At 43.9% G+C, this 20,558-nt stretch overlaps 1 protein-coding gene across 3 annotated transcripts in view; it reads right to left on the bottom strand.

Annotated features, from left to right (window-relative positions):
• PLA2G4A (phospholipase A2 group IVA) overlaps window positions 1–20,558 on the bottom strand; it is a 265,938-nt gene that overhangs the window by 216,011 nt on the left and 29,369 nt on the right. The gene's annotated exons all lie outside the window — the stretch shown is intronic.

The following is a 20,558-nucleotide window of genomic DNA, read 5'->3' on the forward strand; positions in this document are numbered from 1 at the left end:
AAAAATAGTATACCTAAAAATCCCCGACTAACGTTTAGGAGATCTCGCACCCTGAAGAACATACTTGCACCAAGTCGCCTTAAAACTGAAAAAAGTAAAAACACCCCAGTATCATTCTTTCCAAAAACCGTGGGTAGTTTCAGATGCAATCATGTAAGATGCAAGTGTTGCGATTCAATCAGCCATCGACGGACTTCGTTCATGTCTAATACAACCAGGGAGACGTTCCAAATCAAATCCTTCCTTAATTGTAGCTCCAAGTACGTTGTCTATCTAATAGAATGTACATCTAAATTCCAGTATATTGGACGTACGATACAACCCCTAGGAGAGAGATTTAACAACCATAGACACAATATTGAAAATGGATATGCCCTACATAGCGTGTCTCGGCATGCAGCCTCACACCACAAATGTAACGTGAGAGAATTCAGTTTGACACCATTAGAACATATCGACCCTACAACTCCACAAAGATTCGAATACCTAAAGAAAAGGGAGATGTTCTGGATATTCAAGATGCAATGTCTAGTCCCTAATGGTCTTAATGAAAGTCTTGAGAATATATTCTAAAAAAGCCTCTATCAACTAGGAGTAGTGTTTATATATATATAAATATATATAAACACATATACATTTATACTTTTAATATATTTTATGCATTGTATTACTACTACCTATTCTCATTTTATAAGTCCTAAAAGAAGTATAATACCCCTTTTTTAAAAAAAAATTTAAAAAATTATTTCCGTCCCTAATATCTAATATCTTATACTTATACCTATTCTTCTCATATATATTTATTTATTTATTATCTGTTTTAAATTTTGTATGTGTAAATTTTACGGATGTGGTTGTTCCTATATTGTGCCATTTACAGATGGTATACCTTTCTTAAATATGTAATGCACCAATATGTTGCTAAGTAATATACGCACCTACAAATCGGCCATTGGTACTAAAGAGCCTATGACAAGTGATTTGTAGAAGACGCATCACTGTGGCAACAGTGAGCGGTCCACAGTATGAGTGAACAGATGCTATACAGACCCGAGGGATTCAACCAGTAGAGAACGCATCACCATAACAACGGTGGGCGTTCTACATCACCTGTCAGCGGTGCGACACAAGCACGGGAGAGGTGATGCGCTTAGGACGCGTCACCATGACAACGGTGACGTCACTTCCGGTTAGCCGGATTTTGGCGTATGCGCAGTGGATCTTAAAATCCACTCAGCGCACTATCCTCTGAACCACTCAGATACAGCCTCCCTCATTTTGGCGCCAATCTATCTACCTATCCAGGAATGTAAGTAGCATTTTCTATTTGTATTTAAGACCTTGTCTAAACAGTACTATGTATATGCTTGTCCGTTTTTTGAGAAAAGGTCCAAGACCCGAAACGCGTTAAAAGGACTATTTATTTGTACCATTTTATTGCAATTTTGATCCGTTCAGGATCTCAAATAAATTATCTCTTGTATTCATATCAGCTGGACTGTGGTTTTAAGATCCAAGGGCTCAAACAGTTGTGTTCTAGCGCCCCACATAGACTCTTACAATTTTTGTTTTTGTGTATATTAAAATAAATTAACATATAAAAAATTATGTCAGCATAAAGCAGACATATGGATAACCCCCTCACGACTGAGCCCTCTCCATAGCCGGTAAGTCTTTGTTGCATATTGCAGCAAACACTTACCGGTAACACCCGCGATCGCATTTCGTCCATTGCTCTGCTGGCGGCTTTAAAAAAAATGGTGCCGCATTCCAAAGACCTGAGGCTGTCTTGTTTTAACCCATTCATTACAATGTGTGATTTTTAGTATGGCAGTATGTGCTAGGAACCATCAGACAACCTAGGGCTAAAGTACCCTAGGGGGTCTGAAAAATAGCAAAAATAAAAATAAAGTTAAAAAAAAATCATATTAAAAATATAAAAATTCTATAAAAAGTGCAGTCCTTAAAATGGTAGCATTGAAAACGTCATAAAAAGTCAGAAACAATGACACCACCCATAGCTCTGTACACCAAAGTATGAAAAAGTTATTAGCGCCAGAAGATGGCAAAATCCCCCAAAAAAAATTTTGTACAGGAGGTTTTAATCTTTGTAAATGTTTGAAAACATTACAAAACCTATACCAATTTGTTATACCTGTGATAACACTGACCAGGGCCAGGTTATTAAGGGATTACTGTATTTTTCGGACTATAAAGTGCACCGGATTATAAGGCGCACCATCAATAAATGCCTGCTAAAACGTCTAGGTTCATATATAAGGTGCACCGGATTTCAAGGTGCACCGGATTATAAGGTGCACCTGATTATAAGGATGAATGACCAGCAGGTGGCAGACCTGCGCACAGTTTAAGGCGTGTTGTCTGCAAGTACGGTTCATATATAAGGCGAACTGGACTATAAGGCGCACCTTTGATTTCTGAAAAAAATCTAAGGATTTTTTGTGCGCCCTATAGTCCAAAAAATATGGTAATGTTAGTTAGCAACCAATTTGGGCAGTAAGACAAACTGTATGATGAGTATAACATTTAGAAATGTTCAACAAATTTCCTTTTTTTGTTTACAAATACTATATATATACTTCTAAGTCTAAGCCGGGCAGGACGCTAGCAGGCTATAAACTGGGGCCAGGGGGATGCTGGCTATATACTGGTGCCAGGGGTCTGGCAATAAACTGGAGCAGGGATTGGCTAAATACTTGGGGCAGGGGCAAGCTGGCTATATACTGGTGCCAGGGGGCTGGCAATAAACTGGGGCAGGAGCTGGCTGGCTATATACTCGGGGCAGGGGCTGGCTATACACTGTGAACAGGGGGCTGGCTGGCTATATATGGTGAATAGGGGACTGGCTGGCTATATATTGGGGCCAGGGGGCAGGCTATAAAAACTGGGGCCAGGGGGATGCTGGCTATATACTGGTGCCAGGGCGCTGACAATAAACTGGAGCAGGGATTGGCTAAATATTGGGAGCAGGGGCAGGCTGGATATACACTGGTGCCAAGTGGCTTGCAATTACCTGGTGCAGGGGCTGGCTGGCTATATACTCGGGCAGGGGCTGGCTATATACTGGGGGCAGGGGCTGGCTATATATTTTGAACATGGGGGCTAGCTATATACTGTGAACAGGGGGCTGGCTGACTATATACTGGGGCTAGGGGCTGGCAGGCTATGTACTGGGGACAGGAGGCTGCTGGCTACATATTGGGGACAGGGGGCTGCTGGCTATATACTGGGGACAGAGGGCTGCTGGGTCGACTTATACGCGAGCATATACAGTAAATACAATAAATTTCAATGAAAATATAGCATTGTGACGTACAACATGTCATGAAAAATCTCTCTCAAAATAAACTCGATAAGATAAAGCATTCCAAAGTTATAACTACATATCGTAACAGTGTCAGGCTCCAGGGGTAGTGGAACCACTTGACCACCATGGACGATGACGTAAGTCAACATCTGAGAACAGAGCCTAAGTGGCACCTGGTTTTCACCAGAGCCCCCTGCATAGCGGGTTGGACTCGCTGTAGCGTGTTACCACCAGCTCGTTCCACTGGTGCAACTTTGACTGTTGTGGCGGCCACGTTGCGGTTCAGAGACGTTGAGCATAATTGTAGTTGGGGACAGGCAGGAGGATAGGACAGGCAGCACGGGATCAGAGTCGAGGACGTAGCAATAGGTCAAAGCAGGCAAACGGGATCAAAGTCAGCAACAGAACCAGGGTCACAACGGAAATTCAGAATAATAGCACAAAGCATCCAACAAGCTTTTTCTAAGGCTGTGAGGCACAAAGATCCGATGGGGTGTACAGGGAGAGGCTGGCTTAAAAAGGATTCTGGGAACGGCCAGCGCCAATCAATGGTGCGCTGGCCCTTTACATTTTCGGAAGCTGGATCATGCGTGCCATAGGAGGAGTGTGGTGAATGAGGGTGATGGAGCGCTGGGGTAGAGAGAGGAGCACAGGTGAGCCTGCGACCAGAGACACGGGTTGCGGGAGCACCCGTGACACAGAGGCAAATTTTTTTTAAAAATAGGGTGAGGGTGAAAATGTGCTTAGTCCTTAAGGGATTAAAAATCTTATCTTAGTGGTAATACCCTTTTAATGATACAGTATACTAGTCTTGTTTTTAATTTTCAAAGAACTTCTGTCTTTTTATCCACTTTGTTTTTAATATACAGTATAAAATCAAAATTTCCAATATAGAAGAGCTGCCGTTTTCTTTACATTGCATGTTGCCTGCATACTGATGTATACCGATATATACTAATGCTTTCAAAATAATTCATACTGTCCAGGGCCTACCCATCTGACAAAATGAATGGACCAGTTGCCAATTTACTTGTACAATTCCCAGAAGATACATTTCAAATATTTCGAACAAAATTCATGTCAGTAGAAGATAATTAAACAGAAAGTTCATTTAGCCTATAGTCTTATTTGATACAAAACATGTATACATGTAACATGTATTCTCGAGTATAAGCCAAACTTTATATTATAAAAATATAATATCTGTGAGGGGGCTGTGTTGGGCATTATTTTCCTGTGGAGGGTTGTGCTGCGCAGTATTTTCATTTGTGTTGGGGGCTGTAATGGGCATCTTTTTTACTGAGGAGAGTGGTGCTGGACAAGTTATTGCTGGGGGGGCAGTTCTGGACATCTTATTACTAATGGGGCCTGTGCTTGTCATCTTATTTACAAGGGGACTGTGCTGCTCAACATCTTATTACTAAGGGGTTGTGCTGGGCATTGTCTTAAATTGTAGAGCCTGCATTTTTCACCCTAGGCTTATACTTGAGTCAATGAGTTTTCCTAGTTATTTGTGGTGAAAGTAGGGTCCTCTGCTTATACTTTATTTTACTTGAACACATTTTACCTTTCATACAAAATAAACTAAACTAAGGCCAACACTTTAGATATTTGTTTTCAGGAGACAGTTTTTATGCAATTTTAATATTATTAAAAGTCAAATACATTTTCCCTCTGCTCAGTTTCATTTATGATGTGGCTATATTGAAAACAGTGTATAAAGAACACATTGTTCTTCATGTAAAAATTTATCTAAGCAGTAAGCAAATTAAAATGACCCAAAGGAGTCTGTGTATAATCAATAGATCCTGTCACTAGATTGTAATTCCTTTATTCTATGCTGCTTCCTATTGAAGTAAGTCACAATGCCATCTTTTGATGAGTTACCATTACACGTTAGGAAAGTTCTTACACCATCATCATCCATCGCATCCTTTAGATGTGCTCCAGGGAATGTTACTTGGCCTTGAATGCCTAACAGGGGCGGACTGGCCATACAACCCACTGGGAGAAATCCCGGTGGGCCGACTCGTTTGGGGTCGGTCCGGGGCCGGTCTGACACTAGTGGGGCCGGTGAAAAAAAAAACAAGAACTCACAGTAACGCAACAATGGCGACGGACACAGCGCTAAGGTATTGAGGACCGCGCTGAAGACCATAGGAATAGGAAGCTGGGCACAGCGCTGCAGGGACTTACTCCTTCTGTGTTTCTGTTCCCTGAAGCCAGTGTCATCACGTGACCCGCGTCATGACGTCCCCCACGCGGGCTGGCATCTCTCCCAGCTAGAATTGAAGGTCGTGCCCCGAGCACAGAGACCACACAGGCATCCCCTGTGATCGCTCCCCCCTGTTGAGCGCCCCCCGCCCACCTTGTCCGCGATGCCCCCCCCCCGCGGGCGCGATCAACCCCTTCCCCCCCGCGATCGCTCCTCCCCCTTGCCTGGATCGCAAGAAGAAGCCTCCTCTAAGTGCAGGATAAAGACGAGCTTTGGCAATGAGAAGAGAACTTACAGGGCAAGTGGCTGTATACATGGGACTGTATGGCTGGTGGGGACTGGGGTGTATGCTACATGGGACTACATGGCTGAGGTGTATGCTACATGGGACTGTGTGGCTGGTGCAGGCTGAGGTGTATGTTACATGGGACTGTGTGGTTGGTACAGGCTGAGGTGTATGTTACATGGGACTGCGTGGCTGGTGCGATTGAGGTGTATGTTACATGGGACTGCGTGGCTGATGTAGGCTGAGGTGTATGTTACATGGGGCTGCGTGGTTGGTGTGGCTGAGGTGTATGTTACATATGACTACGTGGCTGGTGCAGGCTGAAGTGTATGTTACATGGGTCTGCAGGACTGGTCTGGCTGAGGTGTATGTTACATGTGACTGCGTGGCTGGTGCAGGCTGAGGTGTATGTTACATGGGTCTGCATGGCTGGTGTGGCTGAGGTGTATGTTACATGGGACTGTTGTATGTAGCTGTGCTACTGGGGGCAAGGCGGCTGTATGTAGATATGTAGATGTGTTGATGGGGATGGCACGGCTGTATGTAGCTGTGTCACTGGTGATGAGGCGGCTGTATGTAGCTGTGTTACTGGGGGAGAGGCGGCTGTATGTAGCTGTGTTACTGGGGGTGAGGCGGCTGTATGTAGCTGTGTTACTGGAGATGAGGCGGCTGTATTTAGCTGTGTTACTGGAGATGAGGCGGCTGTATTTAGCTGTGTTACTGGAGATGAGGCGGCTGTATTTAGCTGTGTTACTGGGGATGAGACGGTAGTATGTAGCGGTGTTACTGGGGGTGAAGCAGCTGTATGTAGTGGTGTTACAGGGGGGTTAGGGGCTGTATTCTTGTACTTAGGGGTTGGTATTATAATAGTTATATTTTTGTACATAAGGGGCAGTATTGTAGTAGTTATATTCTTGTACATAAGGGGCAGTATTGTAGTAGTTATATTCTTGTACATAGGGGGCGGTATTATAGTAGTTATATTTTTGTACATAAGGGGCAGTATTATAGTAGTTATATTCTTTTACATATGGAGCAGTATTACAGTAGTTATATTCTTGTACATAGGGGGCAGGCCCAGTGCCAGCACCCAGCCAACCCGGGCCAGTGCCGGGGTGCTGAATGGGCCCCCGGATCAATTGTACCAGTGTTGCTATAAGACATTGGTACAATTGATCACCATCCGGATCAATTACTTTTCTGCCTCTATGGTGTGCAGGTCAGGAGCGCAGCATAGAGGCAGAATCTAAAACTCACCTGTCCTGGTTCCCACAAAGCAGCGCTCCGCACGGCATGCGACGGCTCTGAAGCCGGCGCACATGATGACGTCATCAGATCACGTGTGTCGGATTCAGGGCCGGCGCGTACAGGAGGCCCAGGCCGAAGATTTAAGGCATCTGCAAGTGCTGCTCCGGGGGAACCAGGAAAGGTGAGATTTTTTTTCTTTCCCGGAGGGGAGGGGGGGGCAGTGTGTATACAGGGGGAGGAGGGCAGTGTGTATACAGGGGGAGGGGGGCAGTGTGTATACAGGGGAGGGGAGGGGGGGGGTCAGTGTGTCCGCAGGGGTGGGCAGTGTGTCCGCAGGGGAAGGGGGGCGGGTCAGTGTGTTCGCAGGGGAAGGGGGCGGGTCAGTGTGTCCACAGGGGAAGGGGGGCGAGTCAGTGTGTCCACAGGGGAAGGGGGGCGGGTCAGTGTGTCCACTGGAGGGAGGCCTACGAAGGGGCCCACTAAGGCTATGTCGTCCAGGAGCCCACTAAAACCTGTATTCCTGTATATAGGCTGCAGTATTATAGTAGTTATATTCTTGTACATAGGGGGCAGTATTATAGTAGTTATATTCTTGTACATAGGGGGCAGTATTATAGTAGTTATATTCTTGTACATAGGGGGCAGTATTATAATAGTTACATTCTTGTTTATCGGAGAAGGTATTGTAGTATTAAGTTTTGTTCTCTTAAAAAAAGAAGCATTATTCCTGTATAAGGGAGGTAGTATGAGTTGGTAGTAGGAGTTTCTTTCTCTGTGCTGTACATGTTGATTTAGACCTTCTATAAACAGTTTGTATGCAGTTTACTAACTCCACCCACATTACATGGCCACGCCTACTTGTTTTGACCCCACCCACATAATGAGGCCACTTTAACAGTTTTTCCAGGGCCACTTTAAATTCCCAGTCCGCACTCTATGACTAAACATTGCAATGTAATAATCTGAAGCTAGGTGGTTTGCATGCTGTTTAGCCATAATTTTAACTTAACCTTGAGAGTATGCTGTCGGTAAATTACTTAGAGAATCTTCCAGTGGTGGGAAAGATGCAATATTTGGGAATTATCGTCAGTAAAGATCTCAGAGACTATGTGGAGCTCAATGTTAAAGCGTTCATTTCAAATACAGGCGGTCCCCTACTTAAGAACACCCGACTTACAAACGACCCCTAGTTACAAACGGACCTTTGGATGTTGGTAACTTACTGTACTTTAGCCTTAGGCTACAATAAACAGCTATAACAGTTATCACAGGTGTCTGCATTTAAGATTGATTGTTAATCCTGGTTCTTATGACAACCTAACATTTGTAAAATCCAATTGTCACAGAGACCAAAAAAAATTGTCTGGAGCCTCAATTATAAAGTATACAGTTCCGACTTACATACAAATTCAACTTAAGAACAAACCTACAGAACCTTTCTTGTACGTAACCCGGGGACTGCCTGTATAAGGAAAAGGAAATCTGGAAAAAGATGAACCTTTCGTTGGCTGCGAGGACAGTAGTTTTTAAAATGATGGTATTGCCACAGATTCAGTTTTTCTTTCAGAACTGCCCACTGATTCTTCACAAAAAATTCTTTGGTACGTTGGATTTTCTTTTGCGAGATTTTATACGGAATGGAATAGGGGCACGTATAAAGCTAGAGAAATTATACACACGGATAGAAAAGGGGGGATTAGCGATCCCTGACCTTTTTAGTTATTTTTTGGCTGCACAATGGGTAAATATTAATGATAGTGATAGGGAAATAATAAATTATATAGTAGGGAGTAAATATGATTTTGTTAAAATTGTTGGAAACGGGGGGTTTTCACTTGGCAGATTTTAAAGCCCTATTTCCCATCTGTGCTTTAATGCAGTGGGTATGGGAAATGATCAAATCAAAATAGGGTGTAAAGGTTATTTAAGGATAGAGAATTGTATGTACTTCGGTACAATTTTAATTGATTTTAGATATGTGTTTGTGTTCAGTGTTTGATACAAATAAAATTTGTTATGTTTTTCTGAACCCATTATGTCAGTGACACACTGCTTTTTCTGGCTTTTTGATTACTTGTTTTGAGTGTGTCGACCATTACTTTTACTTGGCGTTACACTTTGCTGTGCAAGGTTCATTTTTCTTTGATTAGGTTATTTAAGGATATCACCGTTGCAGGGATTTAAAAAGTTTACGGTAGTTCCGACGGGCCAATCAAGATTTTGATCCGGAGCCAAAGAATTGGTTTCCTATGCCCAACTGAGGAACGCCTTTAGTGTGAACCAAAGGGGAGATTACCTTGTGGAAGTGTACCATCCAGTGGAAGCACTTTGTTCTCAGCAGCTCAGAAAGAAAGGTTTAATGTCCAATGTATATACTGGTAATGGATGAGGTACTGGTAATGGATGATAACATCCCTCCTGCAAAGAAATGTTATGACAAGTGGAAGAAGGATGTGCCAGATTTAGCAGTGGCAGAGTGGGAGGATTTACTGGGAACGATTAATAAAACTACAAAAAATTTGTCTTAGGCTACATTCACACGGACGTATGAAAGCGACCGTATACGTACCGTTTTTTTACGGGTTACATACGGCCACATTCATTTCAATGGACAATACGTCCAACCATTTATATTGCCGTTTTTGACACTGGAGTGTACCGTACCGTATACTGGCCGTATAAAAATATAGAGCATGTCCTATTTTCTCCCGTATTTCAGTTCTGTATGCCCTAGAAGTCTATGGGCACGTATAAAATACGGGTTAAAAACGTGCTGCATACGGATGAAAAACGTCATGTAAATACGGGCTCATACGGCCCGTAAATACAGGACTGGAGAAATCATACGGTCGTGTGAATGTAGCCTTACACTGTTTCACAATTGTTTATAATACACAGGGTACATTACACATCAAAAAGATTGAACCAATTTGGGAATAAGAAGGAAGAAAAAATGTCCCAGGTGTGACCCGATTGATGCAGATCTCATACCTATGCTTTGGCATTGTCCAAAGCTTTATCGTTACTGGCTAGGGGTAGCAGATAGACTGCAGTCAATATTTAAGTGTGACTTTCCATGGAATATAAAGGTGTGTGTATTGGGCTCGAGAATGGGATCATCAAGTCATATCAGTTGTGTATTAAAAGGTCTTTACCTAAATCACAAAAAACCATACTTATTTGGTATCGCTGCGTCCTTAACAATCTGAACAATAAATCCTTATCATAATTGGACCCACTCGGTGAACGAGGTAAGAAGAAAAAAAAAAAACTTGCCAAAAATTAACACTTTATCAAATTGCTTTACAAAACAGGTTCTAAAAAGTGATCCGAAAAAGTTACAAGCACCAAAATGATACCACCGAAAAGAACAACTTGTCACACAAAAAATAAGCTCACAACCAGCTCAGTCAACCAAAATATACCATAGTTATGCCGCTATAAAAATGGCAATACTAAAACAAATGCAATTTTTTCTATTCTAGTTTTCCTTCAATAAAATATAAAACAAATATAAACAAAACTATATAAATGAGGTATCACTGTAATCGTAGTGATCCATAGAATAAAGATAATATATTATTGTTATGCTACAGTGAACACCCCCCAAAAAAATGCTAAAAATCCAAAACAAGAATTGCTGATTTTATTTTCCTCCACACGTAAAAAGTTAATAAAATTGCTTCAATTGCTTCAAATGAAGGCTTTTTTTTACAGTGCATCTCGTCTCGCAAAAAATAAGCCCTTATTTGTCTAAATTGCTTAAAAAATAAAGATTGTATAGCCTATTCCTAACTCGCGTTGTTATAGAACGGTGCGGCGGTTAGTGACTTGCCAACACGGTTCAGACACCGTGATCAGGGCAAGATGGCGGCTGTTCCTGACAGCCATCCATCCTGCCCCATGGACCAGAAGGGTTCTGTCCCCCCTACACCCCCCAGTTCATGATCGCTGCTATTGGCTCATCAATTCAGACCAGCCAATAGAAGCAAATTTACTTATAAAGTCAGTAATATCAATCACCATGTCTGTAGACACGGTGATCGGCGCAGGGTGGCGGCTGTTCTTGACAGCCCCCAATTTTGCCTTGAGGTCCAGAGGGGTTTTGTTGCCCTCCTCTGTCCATGTTTGCCGCTATTGGCTGGTCGATTTGGTCCAGCCAAAAGCAGCAATATTCGTCACAATGGGCATCGCTAGGGTGAATAAGAGCAAACACTTGGCAATAATTTCCCTACGGAAATTGAAGATATGGTACAAAAGCGCTGGCCATATACATTGTACAGATGATGCTGTACAACTCTTACAAGCTGTTCCAATGTGCAGGTCCTGCCATATCATTTCTCCGTTTTCAAGAGAAAGATATTAGGAAACTAATTTTGGGACAAGAAGGACAGGGTCCCAGTACCTCTGGTTTAGATGTTCCTGTGTTTTGCCAGGACAGCATTTTCCCGGTGAATTCTGCTGCTTCTAAAGGTAGGACTCAATAAAGAGTCTGTTCCAAAAGAGGAGTTAGGATGGACACTACATACTACTAAGAAACCTGCGACAACTCCAGAGTGACAAAAGTTTAGTTGGTCCCCTGGTATATTCTACCTCCTTATACGCAACACATTCACAATTCACACCCAACCTGTTGTGAATTCATTTCAGTAAAATGAATAATTGTAACAACTGTTAGGTCACGTTGCTCCCTATACCCCTCCATTATTTCATAAGGGGCGCCACATAATGGGCACTGAACTTACCAGAAATAATTGCAATTTCCACTTTGGACTCCATTGCACATCATATTTGGAAATCACCTATATGTTTAAAATGCTCATTTCACCACGTGTATTACACTACACCACATATTACACCTTGCTATATTCCCCAGTCAAAGAGGAAGAAGTGTTCAAGTTCCTTTCCCCTACTCGACCCACTACCTGCATCAGTAACACATCTCGTACAGTCTCTCTCCCCAGCTGTCACTTCGCAACTCACTAAAATCTTCAACCTCTTTCTTCTGGTGTTGTTCCCTTATCCTAGTGCTACTAAATACCCACCAGTTTCTAATCTCCCTTTCATCTCCAAACTCCTGGAACACCTGGTCTATTCTCGACAAACCCACCATCTCTCAGCTTACCCCCTCATTAAGTGGCTACAATATGGTTTCCTTACTATGCACTCCACTGAAACTGCTCTTTCTACAAATTCCAATTAACTACTCTCTGCCAAATCCAAAGGTGACTATTCTCTCATCATTCTTCTAGATCTCCCGGCAGCGTTTCATACTGTGGACCACCAGCTGCTCCTCAGAATGCTATGCTCCATTGGTCTAGGGGCACCGTACTAGTGCTTTTCTTTCTGTCTCTCTGACCGCACCTTCAGTGCCTACTTTTCTGGATTGTTCTCTTCTCATCTTCCGCTCACTGTTGGCTTTCCTCAGGGTCCACTCTTAGGTCCTCTTCTCTTTTCCCTCTACACTGCCCCATCGGATAAACCATGAGCAGATTTGGTTTCCAGTATTATTTCTATGCTAATGATACCGAGCTGTATACATCTGCACATTAAATCAACCCTACCTTTACTCCTACACTACTCCTACACATCCTGGGGTGGTGCCGGACTCCGACATCTCCTTTGCACAGCTCATTTACAATTGAAACCGGTAAAATGGTTGATCTGATTCACTATCGACTAAATTACTGTAACTCTCTACTAATGGGTCTTCTACTCACTAAACTCTCTTTTCTACAATCTATTCTTTATTCAAAGTTTGCCCCAGTGACAATAAGAGTTTTAAGCTGTATTGAGACCAAGGATTATCAATAAAGCCTCATTACAGACACCTTACAGCTGATCATTGCACCATGGGACCTTAGTAAAGCAATTCAAGAGCTTCGCCAGAGGTCACAGAGGGCAGAGGGAAAATATTTCATATTTTTACAGAAAAAAGGGGGAAAGACATTAAAAAAAACATGTTCACTATGCTAAAGGGACAAATACACATCAGAAGGGAGTGGGCAGCAATAAGGAGAATTATTCTCACCGTTAATTCGGTTTCCATTAGTCCACCATGACGGCCCCAACTGGAGGATGACCCTTGACCTCTGTAGGGACAGGAAGCAGAGAGGTAAAATGCCCCTCCCCCGCATCCACACTCCAGTGGCTACCAAATAACTACACCTGCTGTGGATGTAACCCATTTATTGTATGTTATAGTCACACACAGATACAACAGGTTAAATAATAACAATACTAAGACTACTCTGGTCTTATAGAACAAAAAAGGTGGACGGGAAAATATATGGTCCGTCATGGTGGACTAATGGAAACCGAATTAACGGTGAGAATAATTCTCCTTTTCCATGGCGTCACCCATGACGGCCCCAACTGGAGATGTACCAGATAACAAGTACTTCTAGGGGGGGACAACTGCTTGCAAGACCTTCCTACCGAAGGCCTGGTCCCTAGCGCTTTGGACATCTAATCTATAGTTTCTAGCGAACATTAACTGGCTAGACCAGGTAGCTGCTTTGCGGCCCCACGTTTTTCAGCCCATGAGGCTGCCACCCCCCTGGTTGAGTGAGCCCTCACAGTCCCTGGAATATCCATATTCTTAGCATCATATGCCTCTTTAATGGTAGTTCGGATCCAATGGGCAATAGAGGCCTTGGAAGCTCTTTTCCCATTGTTCTTCCCAGTGTACTGCAGAAGGATGTTGTCGTCCTTTCTCCAAGGTTTAGAAATGTCCAGGTAATGGAGAAGACATCTCCTCACATCCAGAGTATGCCATGCCGACTCCTTACTGTTCTTTGGGTTCTGGCAAAAGGAAGGTAACACAATTTCTTGATTATGATGAAAACTGGAAGACACCTTGGGTGTGAAGGTCTTATCTAGAGTTAGAATTACTCTGTCTTCCAGAATTCTAAGATAGGGCTCTCTGAGGGAGAGAGCCTGAATTTCCCCTAGCCGTCTAGCTGAGGTTATGGCTATAAGGAAGGTCAGTTTAAGGGTTAGATGCCCAAGGTTAGCACTTTCTAAGGGTTCAAATGGAGGCCCCATCAAATGATTCAACACCAGAGACAGATCCCAGTTTGGGATGTTTTGTCTCAAGCGAGGTCTTAGCCTGGAGGTAGCTTTTACGAACCTCTGAATCCACGTGTGCTCAGCCAGAGAGGTATCAAAGAAAGTACTAAGGGCAGACACCTGGACCTTGAGCGAACTTGTCTTCAGTCCTTTATCAAATCCTGCTTGCAGGAAGTCCAGTATCTGTGAGATATTAGGAGACAACTGATTAGGAGGAACCGAGCCACAAAAAGATACGAATTTCATCCATATTCTGGAATAAATTCTGTGAGTGACCACCTTACGACTGGCTTTCATTGTAGAGATTACCTTGTCTGATAGTCCCTGGGCTATTAGTATCTTCCTTTCAGGATCCACGCAGAGAGCTGGAGGGCCTGCGGATTGGGATGAAGTACTGGACCCTGGAACAGGAGATCAGGACCAGGTGGTAACAGGAATGGATCTGCCAGGGCCATCTTCTTTAGACAAGGAAACCAGTTCCGAGCATAACTTCCACCTGGTCTTCCCGGATTTTTTTAATAACTCGGGTCACGAGAGGTATTGGGGGGAAAAGCATACAGTAACGGCCCCCTCCAAGACTGGCTGAATGCACCCCTTTGGCTGAAGGGAACTGTGTGTTCCAGAGAGAAGAAACACGGGAGCTTCGCGTTCTTGCTGGAGGCAAACAGGTCTATTGACGATTGTCCCCACCTCTTTACTAGCTGATGGAAGATGTCCTCGTTCAGACACCACTCGTTCTGATTGATTTTTCTCCGACTGAGGAAGTCTGCCACCTGATTTTCTTCTCCCTTTAGGTGAATAGAGGTGAGGGATTGAAGATTGTCCTCTGCCCAGGCAAAGATCTTGCTTGAGAGCCCTAGGAGATCTGGATTTTTGGTTCCCCCTTGGTGGCGTAGGTATGCCACCATAGTGACATTGGGGGTCATTTACTAAGGGCCCAAATTGCGTTTTCCCGACGTGTTACCCGAATATTTCCGATTTGCGCCGATTGTACCTGAATTGCCCCGGGATTGTGGCGCACGCGATAGGATTGTGGCGCATCGGCGCCGGCTTGCGCGCAACGGAAATCGGGGGCCGTGGCCGAACGAAAACCCGACGTATTCGGAAAAACCGCAGCATTTAAAAACCGAAAAAGTGTCGCTTGGGAAGCGCTTACCTTCACCTGGTCCGAGGTGGTGCATTCCGGCGCGTTGAGATGATTTTCAGCGCAGCGGCGCCACCTGGTGGACGGCGGAGGAACTACCTTCATAGATCCCGGCCGGACCCGAATCCTGTGCAGAGAACGCGCCGCTGGATCGCGAATGGGCCGGGTAAGTAAATCTGCCCCATTGTCTGAGAAAATCCTGACGTGTTTCCCCTTCAGAATTTGTTAGCTGGCTTTTAATGTTTCCAGCACCACTCTCAGTTCCCGAAAAATTGAGGAACGGGATTTTACCAAATTTGGCCACAGTCCCTGAACAGGATGATCTGCAACAATCGCTCCCCATCCCGACTGACTTGCGTCCGTCTGTATAACTGTAATTGGCCAGGGATGCCAGGGTATTCCTTTCCTCAGATTTACCGGATCTGTCCACCAATCCATGGACCGTGAGACTGAAAGGGGAATTTCCACCTTCTGGTTTAGATGACGGGGATCTTTGTCCCAGGAGGACAGCACCCAATTTTGAAGTGTCCTTGTATGGCTTTGACTCCATTGCACACACTAGATGCATGCAGTCATGAGTCCAAGGATTTTCATTGCTTCTCTTATGGAGCAGCACTTTCTCTTCTGGAATGTTGTTATTTGAAGAATTAGCTTTTCTCTTTTTTTCCGGCGGGAGAAAGGACATTTGCTGTGTGGAATCTATCAGCACTCCTAGGAAAACTACATTCATGCTTGGGTCTATGTTGGATTTTTCTAAGTTGATAATCCAGCCTAGTTGTCGAAGAGTCTTCATGGTGATGTCCCTGTGAAGAATCAGCTCTTGTCTTGAGACGCTTACTACCAGAAGGTCGTCCAGGTATGGAATAATGAATAGTCCTTCCTTTCTCAGGAAAGCCACTACCTTGACCATTATCTTCGAAAAAGTTCTCGGCGCAGAGGATATTCCTAAAGGAAGAGCTTTGTACTGGAAATGGACTTCCTTGCCATCTGGTGATACAACTGCAAACCTGAGAAACTTCTGAGAGTTTGGGTATATTGGGACGCAGTAGTAGGCGTCCTTCAGGTCTATCGTACACATAACGCCCGAGGTTGGATTAGAGCTGAAGCAGAAGAGACGGTCTCCATCTTGAACCTCCTGTAGTAGACATACTTGTTTAAGCCTTTCAGGTTGCAGATCATTCTGGACTTCCTGTTTGGAACAGGAAAATTGGGGAATAATGTTCTCTTCTTTAGTGTTCCGGAGGTTCAGAGATAATCACTTCCAGCTCTACTAACTTCTGTACTTCTGCCCAGAGTTGGAGTAACAGATCCTGAGAGGGTTGCCTGGTTAGGACATAATTTGTGGGAGGAAGAGCGGTCAATTCTATTTTGTAGCCGGCCTGGAGAATAGATATGATCCAGGGATTTGATGTGATCCAGCTCCATTGTTGGTGAAAATTCAGCAATCTTCCTCCCACCTTGGCGTCATTGCTTCCTGTAGCTCGGGACGGAGTTACTGGCACTAAGGAGAAACCGTCTGCCTCTTCCACCTAGGGTAGCTCCACCTTCCTTGCTTACCCTTTCCCCTATATGACTGTCTCCTATCTTTGGGGTCTCGAAAGGAAGGTTTCCTAAGGCTGGTTCTGGATTCCAGGAAGCCCTTCTTCCTAGCCGCTGCCGCTGAAGCATCCGCGATGAAAGCTGTGGCTGGCTTCAGGGTTGAGAAGGTATTAAGTAATAAATCCCTCGGGGTTCCAGCCCTTACATGCTTCTCCAACTCCATTACCCAGTGGAAAAGGGTGCGAGCTACAGATGTTGTAGCGATGTTGGATTTTAAGTTCAGCATGGAACACTCCCAGCTCTTTTTCAACAGGCTATCTGCCTTTCTATCCAGTGAGTCCTTCAACTGGGTAGCGTCCTCAAAAGGCAAGACTGTCTTTTTAGTCATCTTGGTGACCTGAATGTCCATCTTAGGAGCTGAGCTCCATAGCCTGGCTTGCTCTTCATCGAATGAAAGGTGGTTCCTAAATTCTTTGGATAAAGAAATTTTATTTTCCGGATCCCTCCATTCTTCCAGAATCAGGTCTTTGAGAGTATTATTAATTGGGAATACACGCCGAAGAGTTCATCCTGGATGGACTGCGTCTCTTCTCCCTCCTCTATTTTCAGGGTATCACGTAAGAGGGGTTCTAGATCTTCAGAGGCCGGTAAATATCTCAAATCCATCTTATTTGCAGAGGTGGAGGGGGATGTATCAAACTCCAATGAATCCCTGACCGTAGCTCCTTCAGAGTGTGAAGCGGAGTCTGAAGAGGAGTCTATTGTCCTCTGTCATTTTACTCCTGGGGAGTAAAGGCAGCCAAGGATGATAAAACGGATGACCCTACTTCCTTCTGGATAAAATTACGCATTTCATCTATGAATGAGGCCCTCTCCTCACAAAGCAAATTGTCCAGGCATTTCTTGCACACAGGCTTCCTATAAGCACTCGGCAGTTTTTCAAAACACATATTGCATTTTTTGTGAGCCGTTTTCTTTCTCTCTGAGGAGCCCAATTAAGGAGGTGCTATAAACAGGACATTTGGGTGACCCAGCATCCTATCCCTTTAACCCCTACTCACAGGAGGTGGGGATATGAGGTCCAAACCTGAGGCCTCCAAATTGCAGGGTTCCATGTTCCCAGTAGAGGGACTACAGTAACCAGCCAGCCTAGAATGTAACAATAACAACTGAAGGCCTGGAGTTCAGTGCTGCAATGGTTAAAATGATAGGATTTTACCTGGTACGGGTAGGCCAGGGTCTGCAATGTAAATGCGGCCAGTGTCAGAATACACAAATTACAGATGTGTATAGAGCACGTACATGCAAAGCAGACCTACCTGAATAACGCCAGAAAACCTTGATCTCGGAAGCAGGCAGGTTAGGCGTATGCTGCGGTGTGAAGATTAGACCTTAGATCAACGCGATTACCACGCTAGAGCCATTTAAACTTACCACCCCGCGATCCTGTTTCCGGGTCACGCAGCTTTGATGTCACATCTGGTTTCGTGTCATTTCACCGGAAGTGGACGCCGGCCAGAAGATTGACACGTGCGCGCATGCGCGAAGACCACGCGTTCCGGGTGTCCTAGGCTCCAGGAGCTGCGGGCAGAACCGGAAAAGACACAGTTCTGAAGGGCAGTAGAAAAGGCCGAGACCCGATCGAGGCCCGAACAGAGTGGGGTAAGGGACGAATCCTTGGTGCTCCCCCCTCACTGTCCCAACTAACTAACGGGAAGCGAGGAGAGGAACTTTTCTCTCTACTCCCTGCCCTGTGTAGGGACAGGAAGCCACTGGAGTGTGGATGCGGGGGAGGGGCATTTAACTTCTCTGCTTCCTGTCCCTACAGAGGTCAAGGGTTATCCTCCAGTTGGGGTCGTTATGGGGGACGCCAAGGAAAAATAGTGTATCATTGTTAGTTAAAAACAACCTACGAAATTCACAAGCTATAAAGTGCATATATGTCCCTCTTACCTTGGACTTTGTATATATGATGGCAACTGATGCAAGCAACAGAATTTTTATTTATTAAATTATTATATACTGTTACCTTGTAAAGAATGGCTGAACCATTATACAAGCTCTTTTACCTCTTGTGTCACCCCCTTCATCCTCATAGTCTGTAAGCTTGTGCAAGCATGGGCCTCACTCCTTATGGTCCCTAAGATTTGTAAAGCTCTGGAGAATTTGATGGCGCTATGTAAATAAAGATTATTATTAAGGTTGCCCAATAGTTCTTAGTGATGTATTATAGTCACTAGATTGTATTATAAAACGTGTGGAGGTCTACAAGAAATCAACAAGTTGGATTACAATAATCTTGTCAATACAGACGGTCCCCTACTTAAGTACACCCGACTTACAGACAACCACTAGTTACAAAACGGAACTCTGGATGTTGGTAATTTACTGTACTTTAGCCCCAGGCTACAATAAACAGCTGTAACAGTTATCAAAGTGTCAGCAATTAAGCTTTATTATTAATCCTGGTTCTTATGACAATAGAACATTTTTAAAATCCAATTGTCACAGAGACCAATGATAAAATATACAGTTCCGACTTACATACAAATTCAACTTAAGAACAGATCTACAGAACCTATCTTGTACAAGTTTTACAGTAAATACTGTATTGAGATGCCCTGTAGAAAGCCAAAGTGATGTTGGAGTGTCACCCTGGGAAGCCCAAACTATTTTTGACCAGGGACCAGATGCAACCTTTTAAGTTCCACCCCTTCCCCCCTTTAAATGCCCAAAACTTTAATGTTTCCCCTTAGCGGCACCCTTACAAAATAATACCCCCTTCCAGTTACAGTCTCCACTAATATTGCGCCTATTTTGTAGTCGCCTCCTTAAAATATCCCCATACTGTAGCTCCAGAATTGATGACCCTTTTTCTATAATGAGCCCTGCATGAAAACACCCACCCTCCTTCATTTCTAATAGCTCTGAAGCCTGCAGCTGACTTTATCTAGCCTGGTGGAGCCACAGTAAAGGAGTGAAGAGCAATGGGGGTGTATGTTATATTGGGGGATTGTTATATTTGTTTACATTTTCTTCAGGTAACGGTGTTTGTGTCCATGCAGCTGGGAACTCCTAGAATATCCCACTGGTTGGGGACCCCTTTTTTATCATAATGCTGATAATCTCCCAGACTATAGGAGTAGATCAGGGGGGAGGCAGTGTAAAAGTCTGAAGCTACAGCATGGAGCTTTGAGAAAAAACAACACAGCCCTTCTAAGTTCATCAGTATTATTCCGCGTACAGAGCTGGGTGAGGGTGGTGTAGTTTATTATTCCATGCCGTTTACTGGGAAGCAGGAAAAAAAAATTCAAATCACATTCTTGTGGGCTCATTTTGGGACACGGCAATACCTGATGTGTTTGTGATTTTTACTGTTTATTATATTTTATATCAGTTCTAGGGAAAGGGGGGAGATTTGAACTTTTAATATTTTATTAATTTTTTAAATTGTTTTAAACTTTTATTTTCACTATTTCTTAGACCATCTAGGGTACATTAACCCTAGATAGTCAGATCTTTCCTATCATATACTGTAATACTGTATTGCAGTATAGTGCATTTCTGCACAATATACGTTACAATCAATCGCCACCCCCCAATGATGTTCAGGAGAGCGACGATCGGAGGTAACATGGCGGCGCCCATGCGCTGGCATGCTTTTTGTGCCGCCAGCGACTTTGCTGGTGGCAAAGAAGAGGTTAACACCCGCGATCGGTGCAAGCAG

The sequence above is a fragment of the Engystomops pustulosus genome, chromosome 10 (assembly GCF_040894005.1).
Source record: "Engystomops pustulosus chromosome 10, aEngPut4.maternal, whole genome shotgun sequence".
NCBI classification, from domain to species: Eukaryota; Metazoa; Chordata; class Amphibia; order Anura; family Leptodactylidae; genus Engystomops; species Engystomops pustulosus.